The sequence below is a fragment of the Coptis chinensis genome, chromosome 4, assembly GCF_015680905.1.
Source record: "Coptis chinensis isolate HL-2020 chromosome 4, ASM1568090v1, whole genome shotgun sequence".
Lineage (NCBI taxonomy): Eukaryota > Viridiplantae > Streptophyta > Magnoliopsida > Ranunculales > Ranunculaceae > Coptis > Coptis chinensis.
This window is the reverse complement of record NC_141459.1, coordinates 95,132,022-95,149,853: the sequence shown is the minus strand read 5'-3', so window position 1 is coordinate 95,149,853 and position 17,832 is coordinate 95,132,022. Positions and strand designations below refer to the sequence as shown.

At 37.6% G+C, this 17,832-nt stretch overlaps 1 long non-coding RNA gene across 1 annotated transcript; it reads right to left on the bottom strand.

Moving 5' to 3' along the window:
• Positions 1–16,471: 16,471 nt before the first annotated feature.
• LOC147505855 (uncharacterized) lies at positions 16,472–17,426 on the bottom strand. The gene is made up of 3 exons (XR_015193502.1): positions 17,231–17,426; positions 16,979–17,133; positions 16,472–16,611 (listed from the first exon to the last, which is right to left on the bottom strand). It is a non-coding gene; the product is annotated as an uncharacterized LOC147505855 (long non-coding RNA).
• Between the last annotated feature and the right edge of the window lie 406 nt (positions 17,427–17,832).

The window sequence follows — 17,832 nt, the reverse complement described above, 5'->3', positions numbered from 1 at the left end:
TTAATTGCATGAATTTAATTAGTTTTATTGTATTTCTGAGTTCATTATTTGTTTTGTGAATTTTTTGGAATTAGATGGACTTCGTGGAGTCGCACCAGGATTTATATCGGTGTTTGTCGACGTTGACGGTTAATTACGTTCTGTGTTTTTCTCCGACCAGACCTCAATCTCATGCAAGGGTAAGTCTAAACACGACAACACTCCAAACAATATTGATATACTAGTATAAACCTCTAACTGGAGATGCGAGGTGTGGAAGAAAGGAGTACCTGAATGCCTCCTTGCTTCGCTTACGAATAGCGTCTTGTTTACGCGTGCTCAGTGTGTATAACAAGTTAGAACACTGAAAACTTGAATAAATGGAAAGTTTGAAACAAACCTGAGGAAATCGGGCAATTTCAGCAGAGGGCGCAGGTGCGCTCTGTTTGGGCGCAAGTGCGCTCAGTACAACTCGGAGTTCCAGGTCTTTTGCGCAGGTGGCGCTCGTTTTGGGTGCAGGTGCGCTCAGGACTTGTCCGATGTCCAGTGTTTAAGCGTAGGTGGCGCTCTGTTTGGGCGCAGGTGCGCTCCGTACAATAATGAATATCCAGGAGTTTGAGCGCAGGTAGCACTCAATTGCGCTCCGTGTATTTTCGCGAGGCAGAAACGGACAACCACAGTATGAATCAAACAAGGGTGGGTGGGTTTAATAAGACTTAAAAATGACTAATTATACTATGAAATCAATGCTAAAGGGAACTAAGATGGCAGCGGCGCCATTTGATAAACGTAAAAATGAATAGTTTTACCAATGAATAAAGCTATAAAACTCTAAACAAAAGTAAAACTAAAACTACTTTGTTACTAGATTTATTAAAGATATTTCTACTCTCAATCGATTTGAGATATAGTGGAGTAGATGATTCGTTCCACTCCTAGTTCTTTAGCATGCGATGGTTTCGTGTGAACTAATCAGTCTTAAGTCTAATGAGAGATTTACAAGGGGAATTATATACTACGAGGTGAATTCAATTAACAAGTTATGAATAACGAAATGATAGAATGCTAAGGGTTTAAATCTAGATAAAGAATTAAAGGGAATTGAATCTACCTTAACTCGACTTAATCAACTAACAAGACTCGTCGTGATCCAAATTGAATGTTTCGCATATCAAAATAGTAATTCTAGTCCCTAATTATATATGGCATCTCTACCAATCATAACTAGCATGTGAGGTCGTCCACCCATTCTCATGGCGAATCAACGACCTTCTAGAGTGGAATAAACTCTCACGACGATTTCTAAGTTAATAAGGATCAAGCTTCATCAAGACTTCTTCAACCCCCTCTAATGGAGGTTTAGCCTTGAGTCATACTACTATCATTTCTCATTGAATTAAAACTAGACATCATATAAAAATTTTATCTTTATGCAATTTGTCTAAACAATAATTGAAATCTTAGGTAATAACGGGGAAATGAATAACAAGTAATAAAGGAATTTAGATCTAAACAATTGTAAATGACAAAATCGAAATAAACAAGAATCTACTATTTTATTTATCTAATTGATGAAGAACAATGATTTATGAGTTTAATCTAAAATAAGAATTGAATTGAAACTAAACTTAATTAAAAACAATTAAAACTAGATCTAGAATTATCTATATTTTAGGTCTAACTAGCTACCATTAACAAAGAGCTAAACTTTTGTTTTCATATGCTTTAGATCCAAAAAATCGGGCATGGGCTTGGAGCCATGTTTTGGGCCGAAAAATCAGGCCCAAAACCCAATTCTTTCAGTCCAAAAAGGGCTATTCAGCTGGATTTGGCTTCAACAGACTTTTCGTCCACTTCTGCTCCTCTGATTTAGCCAAGGCTTGGACCATTGGAAAGCTCTTTCCGAGCCGGTCGTTTTGGCATAAGGTAGGCCCAATTCTTTGAAGCCTGAAATGCATAAAAACACGTAATAAGTATTAACTCTTACTTATTATTCACATAATTGATCTAAAAGTACAATTGTTAAGGGGTTAAAACTACAGTTTTGGGCTCTTATCAGTTTGCAAACATCCTCCCACTTTAAGGTGATTGCCTTCCTTTTTGTAGGATATCCTGACCATATAAAGTTCCGAATGGCCTCATTTCCTTCTTTAGTGCTCTTTGCCAGCCATTTATACACTGCCATATTGTGTATTGGCATGCTTGAAAGAATTAATTGGGCTATCACTATTCTTCCCTGGAATGAAAACAATCTGCCAGCCCATCCGGATGCTTTCTTTTTTATTTTATCCACTAAGGGTTGGGTGAATCTTCTAGTTACTTTCCCCTTGAAGAGAGGCATGCCCAAATATGTTTTCGGCAACTCCCCCTCTTTGATGCTAAAGAATTCCTCCATTTTTCTTTTCCTGGTGACCGTCATGCTACCCATGTAAAGCTTGCTTTTGTCTGTGTTAAAAAATTTCCCCACAGCTTGTTGGTAAGACTTAAGGCCAGACCATAGTCTTCTAAGTCCACGCATGTCTCCATTCGCAAAGAGGAACAAGTCATCTGCGAAAAGGAGGTGTGTATGTCCATGAGTGTTGCCTACATCGGCCATATGCTTAACCTGCCCAAAGTTGAACATGTGGTTAATGCATCTACTGAGCACATCTTCGGTCAAGTCAAATAAAAAGGGGGACAATGAATCTCCTTGACAAAGCCCCCTGTGTGCAGTAAAAAACCCACAAAAACCTCCATTTATCATCACCGAAATCATTGCACTGTTTAGAATCTTGGAAATCTAGTCACACCAAGTCTTGGAGAAGCCGAACTTTTGCATCACTAGAATAAGGAATTCCCAACTCTGAGTGTCAAAGGCTTGCCCGATATCGAGCTTTAGACTGATGTTGCCACCTCTCCTTTTGTGGTCCAATTCATTAATCATTTCTAAGGCGAGACAGATGCATGTAGTACTATTCCTGCCTTTGATTAAGCCAAATTGCTCACAACTAATCTTGTTTGCCATGAGGTTAGTTCTTAAGGAAAAAATCTTAGTGATAATTTTAAATAAAAAATTGCTAAGAGATATTGGTCGGTAGTGATTAACAACTTGAGCATTCTTCATCTTAGGGAGAAGAACCAGAAAGTTGGAATTCATACCCATGGGAAGCTTGGTATCCCTAAAGAAGGAAATAATTGCCTTGGAAACATCTAGACCCACAATGTTCCAAAAAGTTTGAAAAAATATTCTTTGAAACCCATCTGGCCCAGGTGGGCCCAGGTGAGCTGTTAGAATCCATGCTAAACACAACATCTTTAACTTCTGCTTCTGTAGGGAGATTAGTGAGCTTGGTGTTCTCGTCTTCCGATATGAGCTTGGGTATCAGTTCCAGAAGTTGTTCATTGTGTTGAACCTATTGTGCCTGCTACTTGTTTTGGAAGGTTGAAACCACATGTTGCTTAATCTCATGTTGTTGTTTCAGAATGGTACCATCACTTTTCTTGATTTCCATAATCAAAGAATTGTTTAACCTCAGCTTGTGAACTGCATGAAAGTAAGAAGTGTTTCTGTCTCCTTCAAAAGTTTCCTCAATTCTTGCTTTCTGTCTCCATTGCTCTGATTCCAAGTCTACCAGCTTGTTGAGTTCTTGTTCCTTTTCTATTTCACTGTGTTGTAATACAACATTAAAGGGGTGCTCTTCTTGTTCACGCAAGACCTGCTCTAGTTCTGCCTCTACTTGTTCTCTCCTTAGTTTCAGGTTCCCAAACACTTCCTAGCTCCACTGTTTGAGTGTCGACTGGAGGCTTTTCAGTTTTTTCATAACTTTTCTTATTGGTACATCCTTTAAAGCCTCCTCCCAACTCTGCTTGACAATGTCTTGCAACCCTTCACGTTTGATCCAAATCCTCTTGAACTTGAAAAGAATGTTTGTGGGTTTTAGGGATGGTGGTGAGCCAGCCGACCACCGGCAAGTGGTCTGAGAATTTTCTTGTCAAAATTTTGCTCTTCCACCCTGCTGCTATATCGATCCACTGTTGGTTCACTAGGATTCTATCAATCTTCTGGAGCATTCTTTTATCCCCTAATCTTTTGTTGCACCAAGAAAACTTGTAACCAAGATTAATGGAATCAAGCAGAGCATTATTATTAATGAATTTGATAAATTCATTAACTGCCAGTTGGCATGGTGAGCGTCCTCCTTTTCTTTCTGTCGCCATGGTAACAACATTGAAATCGCTAGCCACTACCCAGGCACCTACATTTATTCCCAGAGTAGTTAGTTCATCCCAGAGGGCTCTTCGGTGTACATATGGAGACCGCGCATGAACCAGTGAAACAGTGGCCTCCTCAACCTTGATCGTAATCTATTGATGTGACAAACCCAAAAGACTAACAGTCAAACCTTTCCTCAAAAGACCCAAATATTTCCGGTTCTATTAGGAATGTTATTATGAAGAAAGTGCTCATTAAACCCCAGCCTACACAAAAACTCCAGAGTCGTGGAGGGTGGTGCAATAAGTGGTTCTGCTAGACATAGGATGTCTGGCTTATGCGAAGCTATAATGTCTTTAAGGTAAGTGATAGATTTTTTTTTTCACTCCCCTTATATTCTAGAAGCTTATATTCATTGAGAAAATTTTGAGGCCACTCTTGCCCTGGTGGATGGAGGAGAAAGCTGCTGCTCCATCCATTTGGACTTGTTATACTTCTTCTTATGAGTTTGCCATTCTCCTTCCTTTTTTGTGCTCTCCTCATCAATCTCCTCTGCCATCTTCGCCCAGCTAGATAGCCTTAACAAGAATTCTGCTTCAGCAAGGACTTGAAACATGTTCTTAGATGATTGGAGGTCATCTTGCTGCTCTCGAGAATTAACCAAGTGCCTCTGTATCGGATTTACAATCTCGGGGGAGTTGTAAATCACAAGTGTTGTAATCCCTCCTTCCTAAATTGGGTTAGTTGAGCAGTGCCCCTCACTCAGTGAATCAGGCACTTTGCCCATCTCCGCATTTTCCTGAACCACCAGATTTGCCGCATTAGTGGTAGTGGCTGCCGTCGATGAAGGAGCATCATTATGGACCCAGTCGTTGGTTTCCACTAACTCAGAGCTTGTGTCATGGAAGACCTCACTAGTTTCAGAGTTATTATTGTGCATGCCGTGAGAATCATTTGTGCTGTTGGGACCAGCTAGTGTATCCTTATTCCTGTTTCTCCTTTTATTTCTATTTTTTCCTTTCCTCTGTGGTTCTTCTCGTTATTCCGTGGTTGCAGTTTCCTTGCATGTGTTTCTTGTGGGGATGTTGTTATGTTCTCCTTCTTTCTCCCTGTTTCGTCTCATGACTGAGCATTCAACCATGATATGCCCAACCACTTTGCAATGGGCGGCAAAATTTGGGCAGTTTACCTACATCCACTTCTTGTAGAAAGGATTTTCCTTCCTCCTATTCTACTTCAAACTGCTGTGGGATCAGTTTGGCGAGATCAATCTCAATCAGAATCGATGCATAAAGGCCAAAGTCCCTGTTCATTGTATGTTTGTCCACCCCCACTGGAGACCCCAGGGATCTGCCCATGGACATTAGGATCTCGTAGTCCCAATATTGCTGGCCTAGCTTTGGGAACTTTATCCAAATAAATGCCATGGAGGAGCGTTGGATAGTTGGGTCAAAGTCAGGTGTCCATTTAGAGAGACGAAGGATTTGATCTCCAAACCTCCATGGACCTCCTCCTAGAATGTTCCTTAAATCCGTATCATGAAGAATCCCTTCCCAAGTGGTACTAGTTTCCAATCCCCTTTTGACTTCCACAAGTCAAGAGCTATTTTTTTAACTTCTTCTAGCTTGATTTTGTTAAAATCCAGTCTGCCAATGAGGTTGAATTGGCAGTACCATCTCTCTCTTTCAACTGCTTGCTTAGTTAAGCGAATTGAAGGCATGCTGCCTTTCATTTCTGGAATTGGGAGGTCAGAAATATTGATTTGGTGTGGCTAGTCACCTCATACCTTGTCCGCGAAAGAGACTGAGTTAGCAGTACACAGTTCATTCCGGTTCGGATGAGCTATTATGGCGATGATATGTGTTGGTGTTGCTGTGCTTTTTTCCGCGTTCACTGCTTGCAAAGCTTGAAAAGTATCTTGTGTAGTTGTGTTACCCTTGCTAGGATTTTCCAGCTCATAAAGATCCATGTATTAGTGTTTCTTTTCTCAACACTGTAAGAATAGGAGGATCTACTAACCTAACCTTTCAAAACTCACACTGTTAATCAATGGAGGATTTTACCTGAAAGAGAAGAAAGTATGAGGATTCTGAACATAAGAATAGCTCATCAAACTTTTTTAACTAAAAGCGGCAAAATAATAGAGTACTAGATCATAATATTAGCAGAGTTAGAGTAAGCTTAAGTTACTCCTTTTCTCCAACTCAAGGTCCCCATTTCTATTGCTTTCTCTTCAAGGGTGAAGAACTTTACTAGTTATGGAAGCAAATAGTTTTTTGTTGGAGAAGGCGAGGGAAATGAAGTGGAGAAGAGGGATATATATATATATAAATGGGCTGATTTATATATATATATATATATATATATGGGCTGAATTATATTGGGGCCCTTAGGCAGTGGGACCCTAAGCAGCTGCCTATTATACTACATTGTTGAGCCAACCCTGTATATAGTACATACTACACAACAAACAACATATATGCTCTTAATGTGATGAACAACGTCCTCACAAAAATATAGTCCCAATCGGAATCTCCTTCCCCCAATAAAAATTGAAGAAAATATTCTAGTGCACTGAATTTTACAGTTACTTTGATTTGATTTTCGCAAGGAATGAAGATCTTACTAATAAATTGTACGACTAGATTGACTAATGACATTTGTATGCGGATTCAACAAGTTGGGTAAGAATGGCAGTTGTATTGAGGGATTCATAATGAAACTAGTGGCAAAAGCACACAAGTTTTTTTTTTTTTTTTTTGAAGAAGCTAGGGGTTAGGCAGACCCCAACCTTTATTAATCAAAATATCAAGTACACTTTTCCTTGCGCATCCTCCATTACAATATTAGTTAGAGTATAGTCTAAAGGAGGAAGAAAAAAGAAAACAAAATCCTCATGAGTCTTACATAACTTAGAAAAGTAATCATCTACCCTATTTGTTTCTCTATACACATGCTTAAAATCAACCAGTTCAAACTGTTGTTTGAAAAGCACACAAAAGTTGAGGACTCAAATATTTTGTATTTGATATATTAGTTTATAAAAGTTAACTATTTTTTGTATTTTCGTTTTTAGATTTCGAGGGTATTCTAAGCTGGTTTTAGTGTGATATTGGGTCTATTTTAAGTAATTTTAGGTGGTTTTAGGTAGTAGTATAAATTTAGGAATTTTCAGGATGTTCTATTTCCAGTTTGAAGTGTTTGGAAGCCTATAATATGGCTCTAAGTTGTAAAACGAAAATAGGATATTGATTTACAAAATTTGTGATTCTAAATTTTTGGAAATATATTCTGAATTCCACTCTAAAATCCTGGTTGCCAAACACACCCTAAAATCTTGGTTTCTCTTGTTTATTTGCCCATATTTTGGTATTCTATTGGTATAATCAATAAGTCTTAGATGTTTTTCGAGTTTCAAGTAAGTTATTTAAGGCTGAGTCCAATGGTTTGGAGTGCTAAAACACCATACCACAATACAACAGTGGATAGGGTTAGCGGGATAGCGTAATCGGACCCAATGGTTTGTTTTTTTACCCGCCACCCAAAAAAGTCAGCTCATCTAGCCGCCATCGGTAATGGCGGGTGGGAAATTAGAAAATTTTGTTTTGTATCCGGCCCATTGGTAATGGCGTCTATATTTTTCTGTTTTAAACCCCCTCTCCATTTTACCCTTTCTCTCAACTCTATTTCCTTCTTTTGCCACCAAATCAAAATTTCAGCAGCCACACAATATGGCGTGTAGATTAGATTTCTTCGATTTCTTTTGGCCGCCACTCATACTGGCCTGTGGACCATATGTTATATCGTTAAAACTGGCGGTATAGATAGGTAAAGTTTTACCGATAGCGTTGGCGGGTTAGCGTTTTGATGCACCATTGGATCACAATTCCAGTCATATTTGGTGTTTTGTCGCACCATTGGACTTAGCCTAAGAATTTCAATTGATTCGCGGGAAGTTCGTAGAGTTACAGATAACGTTATTGAGACGTTCAACTTATTCGATTGAAAAGCAATGTTTTTCCTCCATGCGTTGCATCAAAAACCTTCTCTCTTTTTTTAATCTGCATTTCTGAGGTGAAAGTTCACAAGGCTTTGATTTGCTCCAATTACATGGCAAAATAGTGTATGTTCGCTGTCAAGTCTTTGTTGTCCTCTATTCTAAACTTTTACGTCCTCCATTTTGTTTTACTTCCGTTAGTTAATCATTTGTTAGGAGTTAGAGCATCTTTAGGAGTGATACCAATCTAGCATCAAACACTAAATTTCCAACAATTTAGTGTTTTTTCAACTTTGGAGAGTCACATGTTGATGAAAACACCAAAAAAACGCCAAACCAAATACCAAATCGGCCAATATTTGGTTCTAGCTTTGGTGTTGTATCAAATCACTCACGCGATTTTAGAAAAACCGCGCGGTTTTGCCAATACCGTGTGGGCTTGGGCTAGATTGTGGGCTTCAATCACGGTTTTGCCAAAACCGCGCGAGATATTGGGAAAGAAAAAAAATAAGAAAATTGGTCACACGAAAAACCACATGGGATTGGGCTTTTAAGATGGGCTTCACTGGCGCGGTATTGGAAAAATTGTGTGGGCTATATGGCGCGGTTTATCCAAAACCGCGTTATTTGATGGCAAAAATTTGATGTTGCTCCTAAATATGGTTAGTGTTTTTTTAGTTTGGTTCAAAATTTTAGTGTTTTTTTGGTTGCTCTCCTAAAGATGCTCTAGACTACCAACTTGTATATTTTGAAACTAAACTTTAGATTGCACGCAAATTATATGCTACAAATATTAGCCAACCGTTAAAGTTTTAAGCCTTACCAAAATGCATTAGAAATCAATTAATAATTTGAAAGTAGACTGTCAAACTTCTGTGTCTTGAACTTATAATTTAGTACATACATAAAACATTTGAGTGTATAATCCAGTTTGCACTAGTTGATCTTAGGCAATGTCTAAATGCCTTATAAGTTCTGTACATAGTAACGTTTTCAATTGGAAGAAGTTGGACACTCCAATTTTCCTAACCTACATATAGAATATTTAAACATTTGTAAGAATGATCAAATCATTTAATTAGCGTTTCTTAAGGCAGTAATTTTGGAAAAGTAACTGTGGTGATTAATACCTTCCACAGTCTACACTCTAAAATTCAGTTAACGCATCAAATTAGTGAAGAACTTCGTAAAGACGTACTAATTTGTGCTTTATATGAAGAAAAAATGACGCTCATTCCCGGCCCACTTTTGGTCTAAAATCACAGGTCACTTTCAAATAATCAAAACAAATCGTACTCAATAATTCTGATCTATCTACCCTTCTCAGATTCCACTCTCTGACTTTCGTATCTGGGAATCCTACGATGGTTTTTTTTTTTTGGAATCGTATAATGTTAATCACTCATAAGAGCATCTCGAATGCAAACTGTCATTTTAGCCACATCACCTTTAACAGCCGAACCAGTTTTGGCTATGTTTGATAGGCTCCAATTAATGTGCCAATGGTTAAACGACAACCATGGAAACGTTGGATTGGGACAGAAGGATAGACGCCTAACCTTGAGACTTCAAAGACTCAAAGACGTTGCCAACCAAATAAATAGAATCACACGTTATGCATAAATTATAGGATTAACTAGTATTATCCCAACTGTTCCACCTAAATAAAATTGAATATTTTCTTGAAAACAATGAGAATAGTTGTGTTATTTTCAATTTTCAGTTGTGTTATTTCCAAATTGACCGTTTGTTTAAGGGGAGACCCTAATTTTCTGTATAATAGATATAGTGGAGAGGAAATTCCAGTTAATTCATCTAGTTGGGATAATACTAGTTAACCTTAAATTATAATATGATTCCATTTAAAATGGCCGAATATATACGTGATGTGTTGGAGCACATTTTTTTTTTGGAAGCGTACATTTAAAATAACAAAACGGATCTTTATAGACAGTGCGTCCAAGTGTCTGCAATCAGTCCGCGTGGTACCAAAACCTGCATAATAAATGCGGTAAGTAAAAATGCGTAAGTAATAATGCAAAAAAGTCATGGACCGTGATCCTTGACTACTGGACTGTGACCCAACTTGATCTTCATTGTAAAGTTTGGTACAGCATGCTGGGAAACACTCCTAGGTTTTGTATGTATTCCAATTATTTTATCTCTAATCATCTACGGCAGGGTCCGCAATTTCAGACTGTTTTCAGAATTATTGGAAGACCATATGTAGCAAGAATGTGACGCTTACTTGTTTTTTTTTTGCTGGAGACGCTTACCCCAGTGTGTACTGTGTATAGTGTCTAGTTACTATTTTTTTTTGGTAACTACCCAGTGTCTAGCTACTACTCAAATCGTCGGGTAGTGCTGCAATTCCATATTTCCATCTCACATCACTTTCTGGACCACCCGCACCGATTAAATCTTGCAATAGGATAATGTTAAGCACCCATGATGCGCATCATATCGAATTATTGAGGACGTCAATTTTATTAAGGACGATTCTTCTGCCTTCCACTACTTAACTATATGAGAACTCGAGCCCTCTCCGCCTGACGCTGGCATAAAGAGTTGTTTGGGTAGGGACCGAAATCAATAGTTTCAAACTAACGCGGAGAATTGTTCACATAAATCTTCACACCTTGTTCAGCTATATAAGATGTTTTTGGAAACAAATCAAATGTTACTGTGATAAGAACAGTCACGTACCCACTGCTGATATTGGACTTGCTTATAATGAGATGACGAGAAACACGTTATTTGTTCTTGCGTAAGTTAGTACGTACAAAGATTGAAGAAGCCTTCGACGAGTATGGTAACTTGGTCAGCTACCCATGCAAAACAATGCTTCACAAGTGTCCCATAAAGCCCAACGCCCCAGTAGGCCAATACACACATTCAACCCGACCCAACTTGCTCATACCTTCAAGACAAGTGAGTGCCAAGATAAAGTCATTTTATGTTGGTCCTAAATCCTCACACTAAGAGCAAGTCCAATGGAGGGCTACTAAAAGGAACTGCTTACCACATAAGATTTTTAGGGTTTTTATCTTGTCCGACTAAATATGGCATACCAAAACTTAAATTTCATTCCAATCGCTCTTTTGTATTTTGAAGTGCTAAATGATACAGATGGCACAATTTCTACCGTCCGTCCATTAGTTTATAATTTAAGTCGATTTTTTTTTGGATAGTCGGCACAATTATTTTGTTGTCCATTGAAATTTAACACATGAACGATAGAAATTGTGTCATCCGTCTCCCGAAATTTATTATGGCAGCTGTTAGACAAGGCCACAAATTTTGTTGGGTTTATCACACCAACCAAATTTAAGAGTCTTCTAACAACCCCATTGGAATGACTTTTTGGCGTTTGGAGTGCTACATGACTTTTAGCAACCCATATAACATAGAGACACAGACCTACTAATAATAACCATTGATTTACATAGAGACATGTGCGTGTGTATTTCAATGCAAATTAAATCAACATTATCTAATTAGTGAATAACAATGGTAGGTCTGCGTAGCAGCCAGTGGCGGAGCCAGGAGACCCAGGATACACCCTGGCGTACCCTCAATCTCTTGAAAAAAAATATATAGTTATCAATACCAATAAAAAGCTACACACTGACACACGGGAGGTATTGAAAAAGAAATAATCGAAATAACATAAAACCCAAACAAAGAAACCCACGTACTAAACCAAAAATGAAAAACGGATTGAAAGTTGAAACCCGTCATACTGAACGGACTCCACTTCTCCTCCTCTAATCTCTATTATTCTATTAATAAAATTTTAAAGTCTTCAAATCTTCTACCCAAACAAACATCTATCTTTTTGTGGAGGTAACTAGAAAACACTTATATTATTAAATTTTTGTCTTATTTTTTATTTATTTGGACTGATTCCTAAACCATATTATTTAGTTTGTATGCAATTGTGATTTTTATTTTATTTTATTTTGTGAATATCATAGGTGGTTATTTTAATTGATGCAATTTCAATTTAATTGATTGGTGGTTTATTTTAATTGTTTAAACAACTATGTTAAAATATTTGATCAAAGAAAAGTCGTTGCGCGCTCAACCAACTAGCAACACAGATAATGTATGTCATGTCTTGATCCTAGTGAGTCATTTGTTGTTTTCGATAAACAAAAGTATGTTGATCCGTTTTGCTCAACTTTATCCCAATGATTTTTCAGAGATAGATCAGATGGAATTAGCAGATCAGTTTGAGAATTATATCATTGATATGCGTTTCGATACTAAGTTTGGTGGAGTAAATGAAATTAGCGGCTAGCCAAAAAATGGTTGAGTCGAAGAAAGACATTATTTATCCACTGGTTTATTTGTTGATCAAGTTAGTATTGATTTTACCTGTTGCTACTGCCACTATGGAGTAGGGCTGTTCACTAAAACCGGAAAACCGAAAAACCGAACCGAACCGCTCCAAACCGGCCGGTTCTAATGGTTTATTCACAGTTCGGTTCGGTTAACGGTTTTTATTTTGTAAACCAAATCATTTCGGTCCGGTTTTCGGTTTATGTTCTCGATCAACCGTTTAAACCGAACCGAACCGGCTATATACAGCACACCCCAAGAGTTAGTATTGAAGTTTGACCGCACTTATGAAAAGTCCAGCCCAACAGCTCATGAAATGTGGTAAAAGGGTAACTCTATTTATTAAGAGTTTTGTTTATATATGGTGTTCTCTTGCCCATGTGGGACTAAATTTGTCTCAGCAAGTACTCCTCTACCTGGTCCACCATAACTTCATTTTCTTTTAGTCCCACATCACCTAAAATTACAAGAAAACTGTTAGGAGAAGTCTTTAAAGAGGTTGGACTTAACTAAAAAAATATTGGACCATGTACTTGGGCTTTTCAATACTTGGACCATGTACGAAGGCTTTCAGTGTATGGGCTTGGTGCAAATCAGGCTTAAATAAGAATTTTTAGAAAAGGGGCTTAAGCGCCAGTTTTAAACCGAACCGAACCGAATTTACGGTTCGGTCTATACCCGGTTTTTGTGATCCATCGGTTTGCTACCGGTTCTGTTTTTTAGGAACCGAATACTACCGGTTCGACTTAAGATTTTACCTAAAACCGGACCGAACCGAACCGTGGACACCCCTACTATGGAGAGGACATTTTCTACTATAAAGAATCGTTTGCGCAATTGGATGGCAGATAAATGATTACTTAATAACATACATTGAAAAAGAAGTGTTTGATAGCATTGATACCGAGTTAATTTTGCAATGCTTCCAGCAGATGGAGAAAAATGACAAAAAAGAAAGCCACCGAAGACAACGGTAAATAGTTACTTATTTAGATTGTTTTTTTTTTTTTTTTTTTCTAATATATTTATTGCAATCGTTTAATATAATTTTTTGATGTTCGAAATATACTCAGCATTGAATATACTTATTTTGTGACCGGGTTTCAATTATTAGTTAAAAAAATTTAGTTTTGTTTGTTTGTTTGCTTGTTTTTTTTTTGTTGTCTAGCTTGGCTCACCTTCACTCAAATTCCTGGCTCCGCCACTGGTAGCAACACTCAAATCCTAATAAAGAGGTAGAGCACTCGGTTGTTTATGAAAACCACCTTCGGCCCATAAAGCCATATCGAAATAACATTAAGGTAGTCGAGCAGTGGGTGAGCACCTATGTCTTCTAGGTGTTAGGCGGTTTTTTCTCTAATAAATGTATTATAATATATAATCATCCACACACCATACTATAATAAGTGAAGAAACCAAATTTTTATCATAACTCAAAAAATAAACACAAACAAAAGTACTTATTACAAAAAGGTGTAATAGTTGAAGAAGATGACAAGTAATCTTTTGAGTTGAATAGGGAGACTAAAAAGCGACTTCATATAAAAACACATTCTCTTTCTTATAGTGACATATAATTTACAATGAGCTCTAGTATTTTAAACTCATTTAAATCTTAAGTCTCAATGGGCTTTTTATTTTCGACATTTAATTATTTTTTGAAACTAATAATAAATAAATAAAATAAAATAAAAATTGAGCCGTCTAGCCCGACTAATTGGCCCCTAGACCACCCTAGAGCCCAATTAACCCACCTAGACTACCTTTTGAACCGACTTAGTCCAAGACGAGTTGCTTGGGCACTGCCTAGCGCCTAGGCGGCCACCTAGACAGATTTTTAGAACACTATTATACATACCCTGAGTGTAAAGCCCATAAAGATGGAATACCAAATGGATTTTTCATGTCCTGGTAATTGACCAAAATAGGTTGATGGTTATAGTAAAAATGGGAAACGGCAATTGCTATTGCTAGTGGTCTAAGACCACTTTGGAAGGTGAAGATGGGGATTTAGAGAAGCAGCTACCGAGCACTTAATCACCTTTGGTTGGTCAGACTCTCTCATCGATAACATTAGAAGTTTAACTGTTAATTGCAAAGCAAGAATGCTTGTAGAATAGGGCCAGCAGAGTGGTTCAATTGTAATCGACGTATTTTGTACTTGATGAAATAGTTTATTAACTATCACTGGTTTCTAAGCGAATTGAACTTCAGTTTCTAGTGGTTGTGGTGGTGGTTGTGATCGTCTGCTAATTTGACATTTTGATTCTTTGCTTAAGATTTTGAGAAGCCGTGAGAGAAAAGAGAATAAAGACTAGAGCAAGAAGAGAATGAGAAATAGTTGAAAGAAAGATTAATAAAAATGCTTTTGGTGGCGATTGATTCCGCTCTAAGATGGTTAAGTGGGACCATATCCATGGCAGGATTGGTAGGAACCTACACAACGGAAGACGTAATCCCATTGAGCCAAAGTTGAAGCACATGTAAAAATAAAAGTATGTTGTATACATTAAGAAGTGGTAAGCACATTTTCACTCCAAGGGCATGAAAACTGCTTCTTGCAGACATACGCTGATGTGTTAAGCTAGGACCGCCTACGTCTTAGATTTGAAATCATACTGGTATTCCAAGTTTCCACAATGCATAGGGTCATCCTTTTTAAAACAAAGAGTTACTGATCTCATTTAAAAACAGACTTACCAAAAAAAAAAAATGGCAGTAATCTTCAAACGCTTATTAGGTCATTTTACGAGGAACTGTTTTACTTCTCTCAGTCCTTAATTCTTATATAGACAGTGTTACACTGCATCAGCACTTCACTCGGGCTGTAATTGATACAGACATTATCAAGTTCACAGATAATAATAGCAGAAGCTTGAAGCTTGAACTTCATTTGTCTGATCTCCTAAAACAGGGCTCCTCTGAGTACTAAAAATAAAAAATTGGTGTCTGGCATCTAAGATAGGGCATTGTATCCTATATTTCAAAGACCCCGCAACTTACAATGTTCTAAGTGAGAAACATCAACAATGAATAGAAAGGATAAATTGTTTCTGAACAACAATAAAAAAAAACAAAAAAGAAAGGAGTTGTATGCTTTGTAGGTAAACAAGTACTGCCACTAAGAAGTAATAACTCCTCCCCCAGTATGACCACACTTTTGCAGGCTTCCCTGAGGCAAAGCATAGGGTTCCTGCAAATAATATACATAGGTTGTTAAGTATGAAGGCACAAACATAGATACAAATTGTGATTCAGTAAGAAGTCTGAATTCCTCTACCAAATTTAATTTTTTTATGTTGCAGTAGGAAAGCGAGTGTACAAACTTTACCTTCTGGAAGTTCGGGCTGAGTAAAAGGAGTACAAAGAGTCTTGCATGCTCCATTATCTTCATTGGTCTTCGCTTTCACCTCCTTCTCGACTGTCTATAATGAAAATGAAATTAAATAATGTCAAAAATAAAATAAGTTGCATCACATCAAACTAAACAATGTAAATAACCCAAAGAGTGCGCATAGAATAATCTAGTATCACCAGCTAATTTCTAACACACAGACACAAGTATTATACAACATTTCGTTTAAGAAACAAATCCTTCTCAACCACAATGGGGTTCGCCATACTAGTAGTAGTAACTTATCCAACACTAGAAGCACTGATATTTGGGTTAAAACGATGGCTCAATTATATGCATGAGGCACCCATTGAAACAAAAAAAAAGAAACATCCAAAATAAAAAATAGAGGCTATGCAATTAATAACTAGAAATGGGAAGAACTGCCAGAATCACACTAAAATCAAAACATCAGCAGCAAACAACGGTGACACATTCCACAAGGCGTATTAGCGTTTCTAACAGCTATTAAACGATAAACTAGAGCATGACATGACAAGAATGAAAATTCAAAAAGAAACATCATATAGCATCAGCTTCCACACACCTCCTCATCACACCAAGGGGGTAAAATCAATTTTTTCTCATTAAGAGCTGTTGCGAACTCTTCCCTGGCACAGGAACCACAATTACTTGGCCAGATGCGACTTTAGGTGGAAGCACCAAGCCTTTGTCATCTCCATGAACCATCACCATTACCCCTATCTGCAGAAAAAGGTATAGCACAAGTTAATTACACCATTTTCTATAGTTTTGGCAAATAGAAACCAGATAAGGTCTGTCAACCACGCTTAAGGTTAGATTTGTCACACAAACATCTCGTTTCTGCAAGTACCCAATAGGCAAACCAGTAATACCTGGACAGGAGGGTATAACCTATGGAAGCTCTCAACTTACAAGGTATAACTTAAAATTGTACAGATATGTAAGTGCTCAAAAAAGAATATTGTAGACAGAACAGACTATCAATAGTTCAAAAAGAACAGCTCTTACAACACTACCTCGATTAGTTACGAAGCAACCACAACTTAAAAGAATAAAGAAAATAAATAAAGGGTTTGAAGAGCATTACCGTATGAGTGCTGTTCGCCCAAGAATTCTGCCAGGCCATATCCCTGCCGCCCTTCTCATTCTCTATATTGTATGTCAAACATCTTGGCAAAATTCTGACCAAGACAATGGGGAGGTTGCACCTTGTACCCCACGCCCAGTATTTGGGACAAATGCCTGACAACAAATAATTAGCACAGAAGTTACATTATTCACATCTAATATCAAGACCAAGAAACAGCCAAATAAGTTACAGAAACTCGTGATGTGTTACCTCAACACTAGTTGCATAAAGCCCACCAGCAAACTTTTCAAGCTCACTTTTCTTCCCCTTTACAACTGGGATTGCCAGAAAATCTTTATATACCCTTCGATAGAGTTTCAATATTTCAAGAAACTTAAAAAACAGTTATGAACGTGTAAAAGATATTCAACGGATAATAAAGAACAACATAACGACCACAATGTGATGGCAATGGATGGTCATGATGGTCATTGCTTTCCATTTTTAGTTTGCTTACACGAATGGCCAAAAATCAGATACAGGAATAACATTTTGGGGCTATCAGAAAATCAAGACATCATAAAGCTTATTCAATAGCTAAACAAACTTGCTCTCCTTAATATCAAATCAATAGTGGAATTAAAAGATAGACTTAAAAAAGGTTGATCGCGTGGTAAAAAAAAGGCATGTGCATTTCGAATATGCTACTTGGAAGAGAATGCAACAGTTCTACAGAGACACATATAGCCCCAACTGCAAAAGCTAAAACAAAATCTTCCGTCATCCCTTCCTATATCTCATAGTTAGGCGCCCCAAGTCTTGAGACTATAAGGCCTTAGGCGAGAAGCACTTTGGGTGAGCCTAAGTGAATC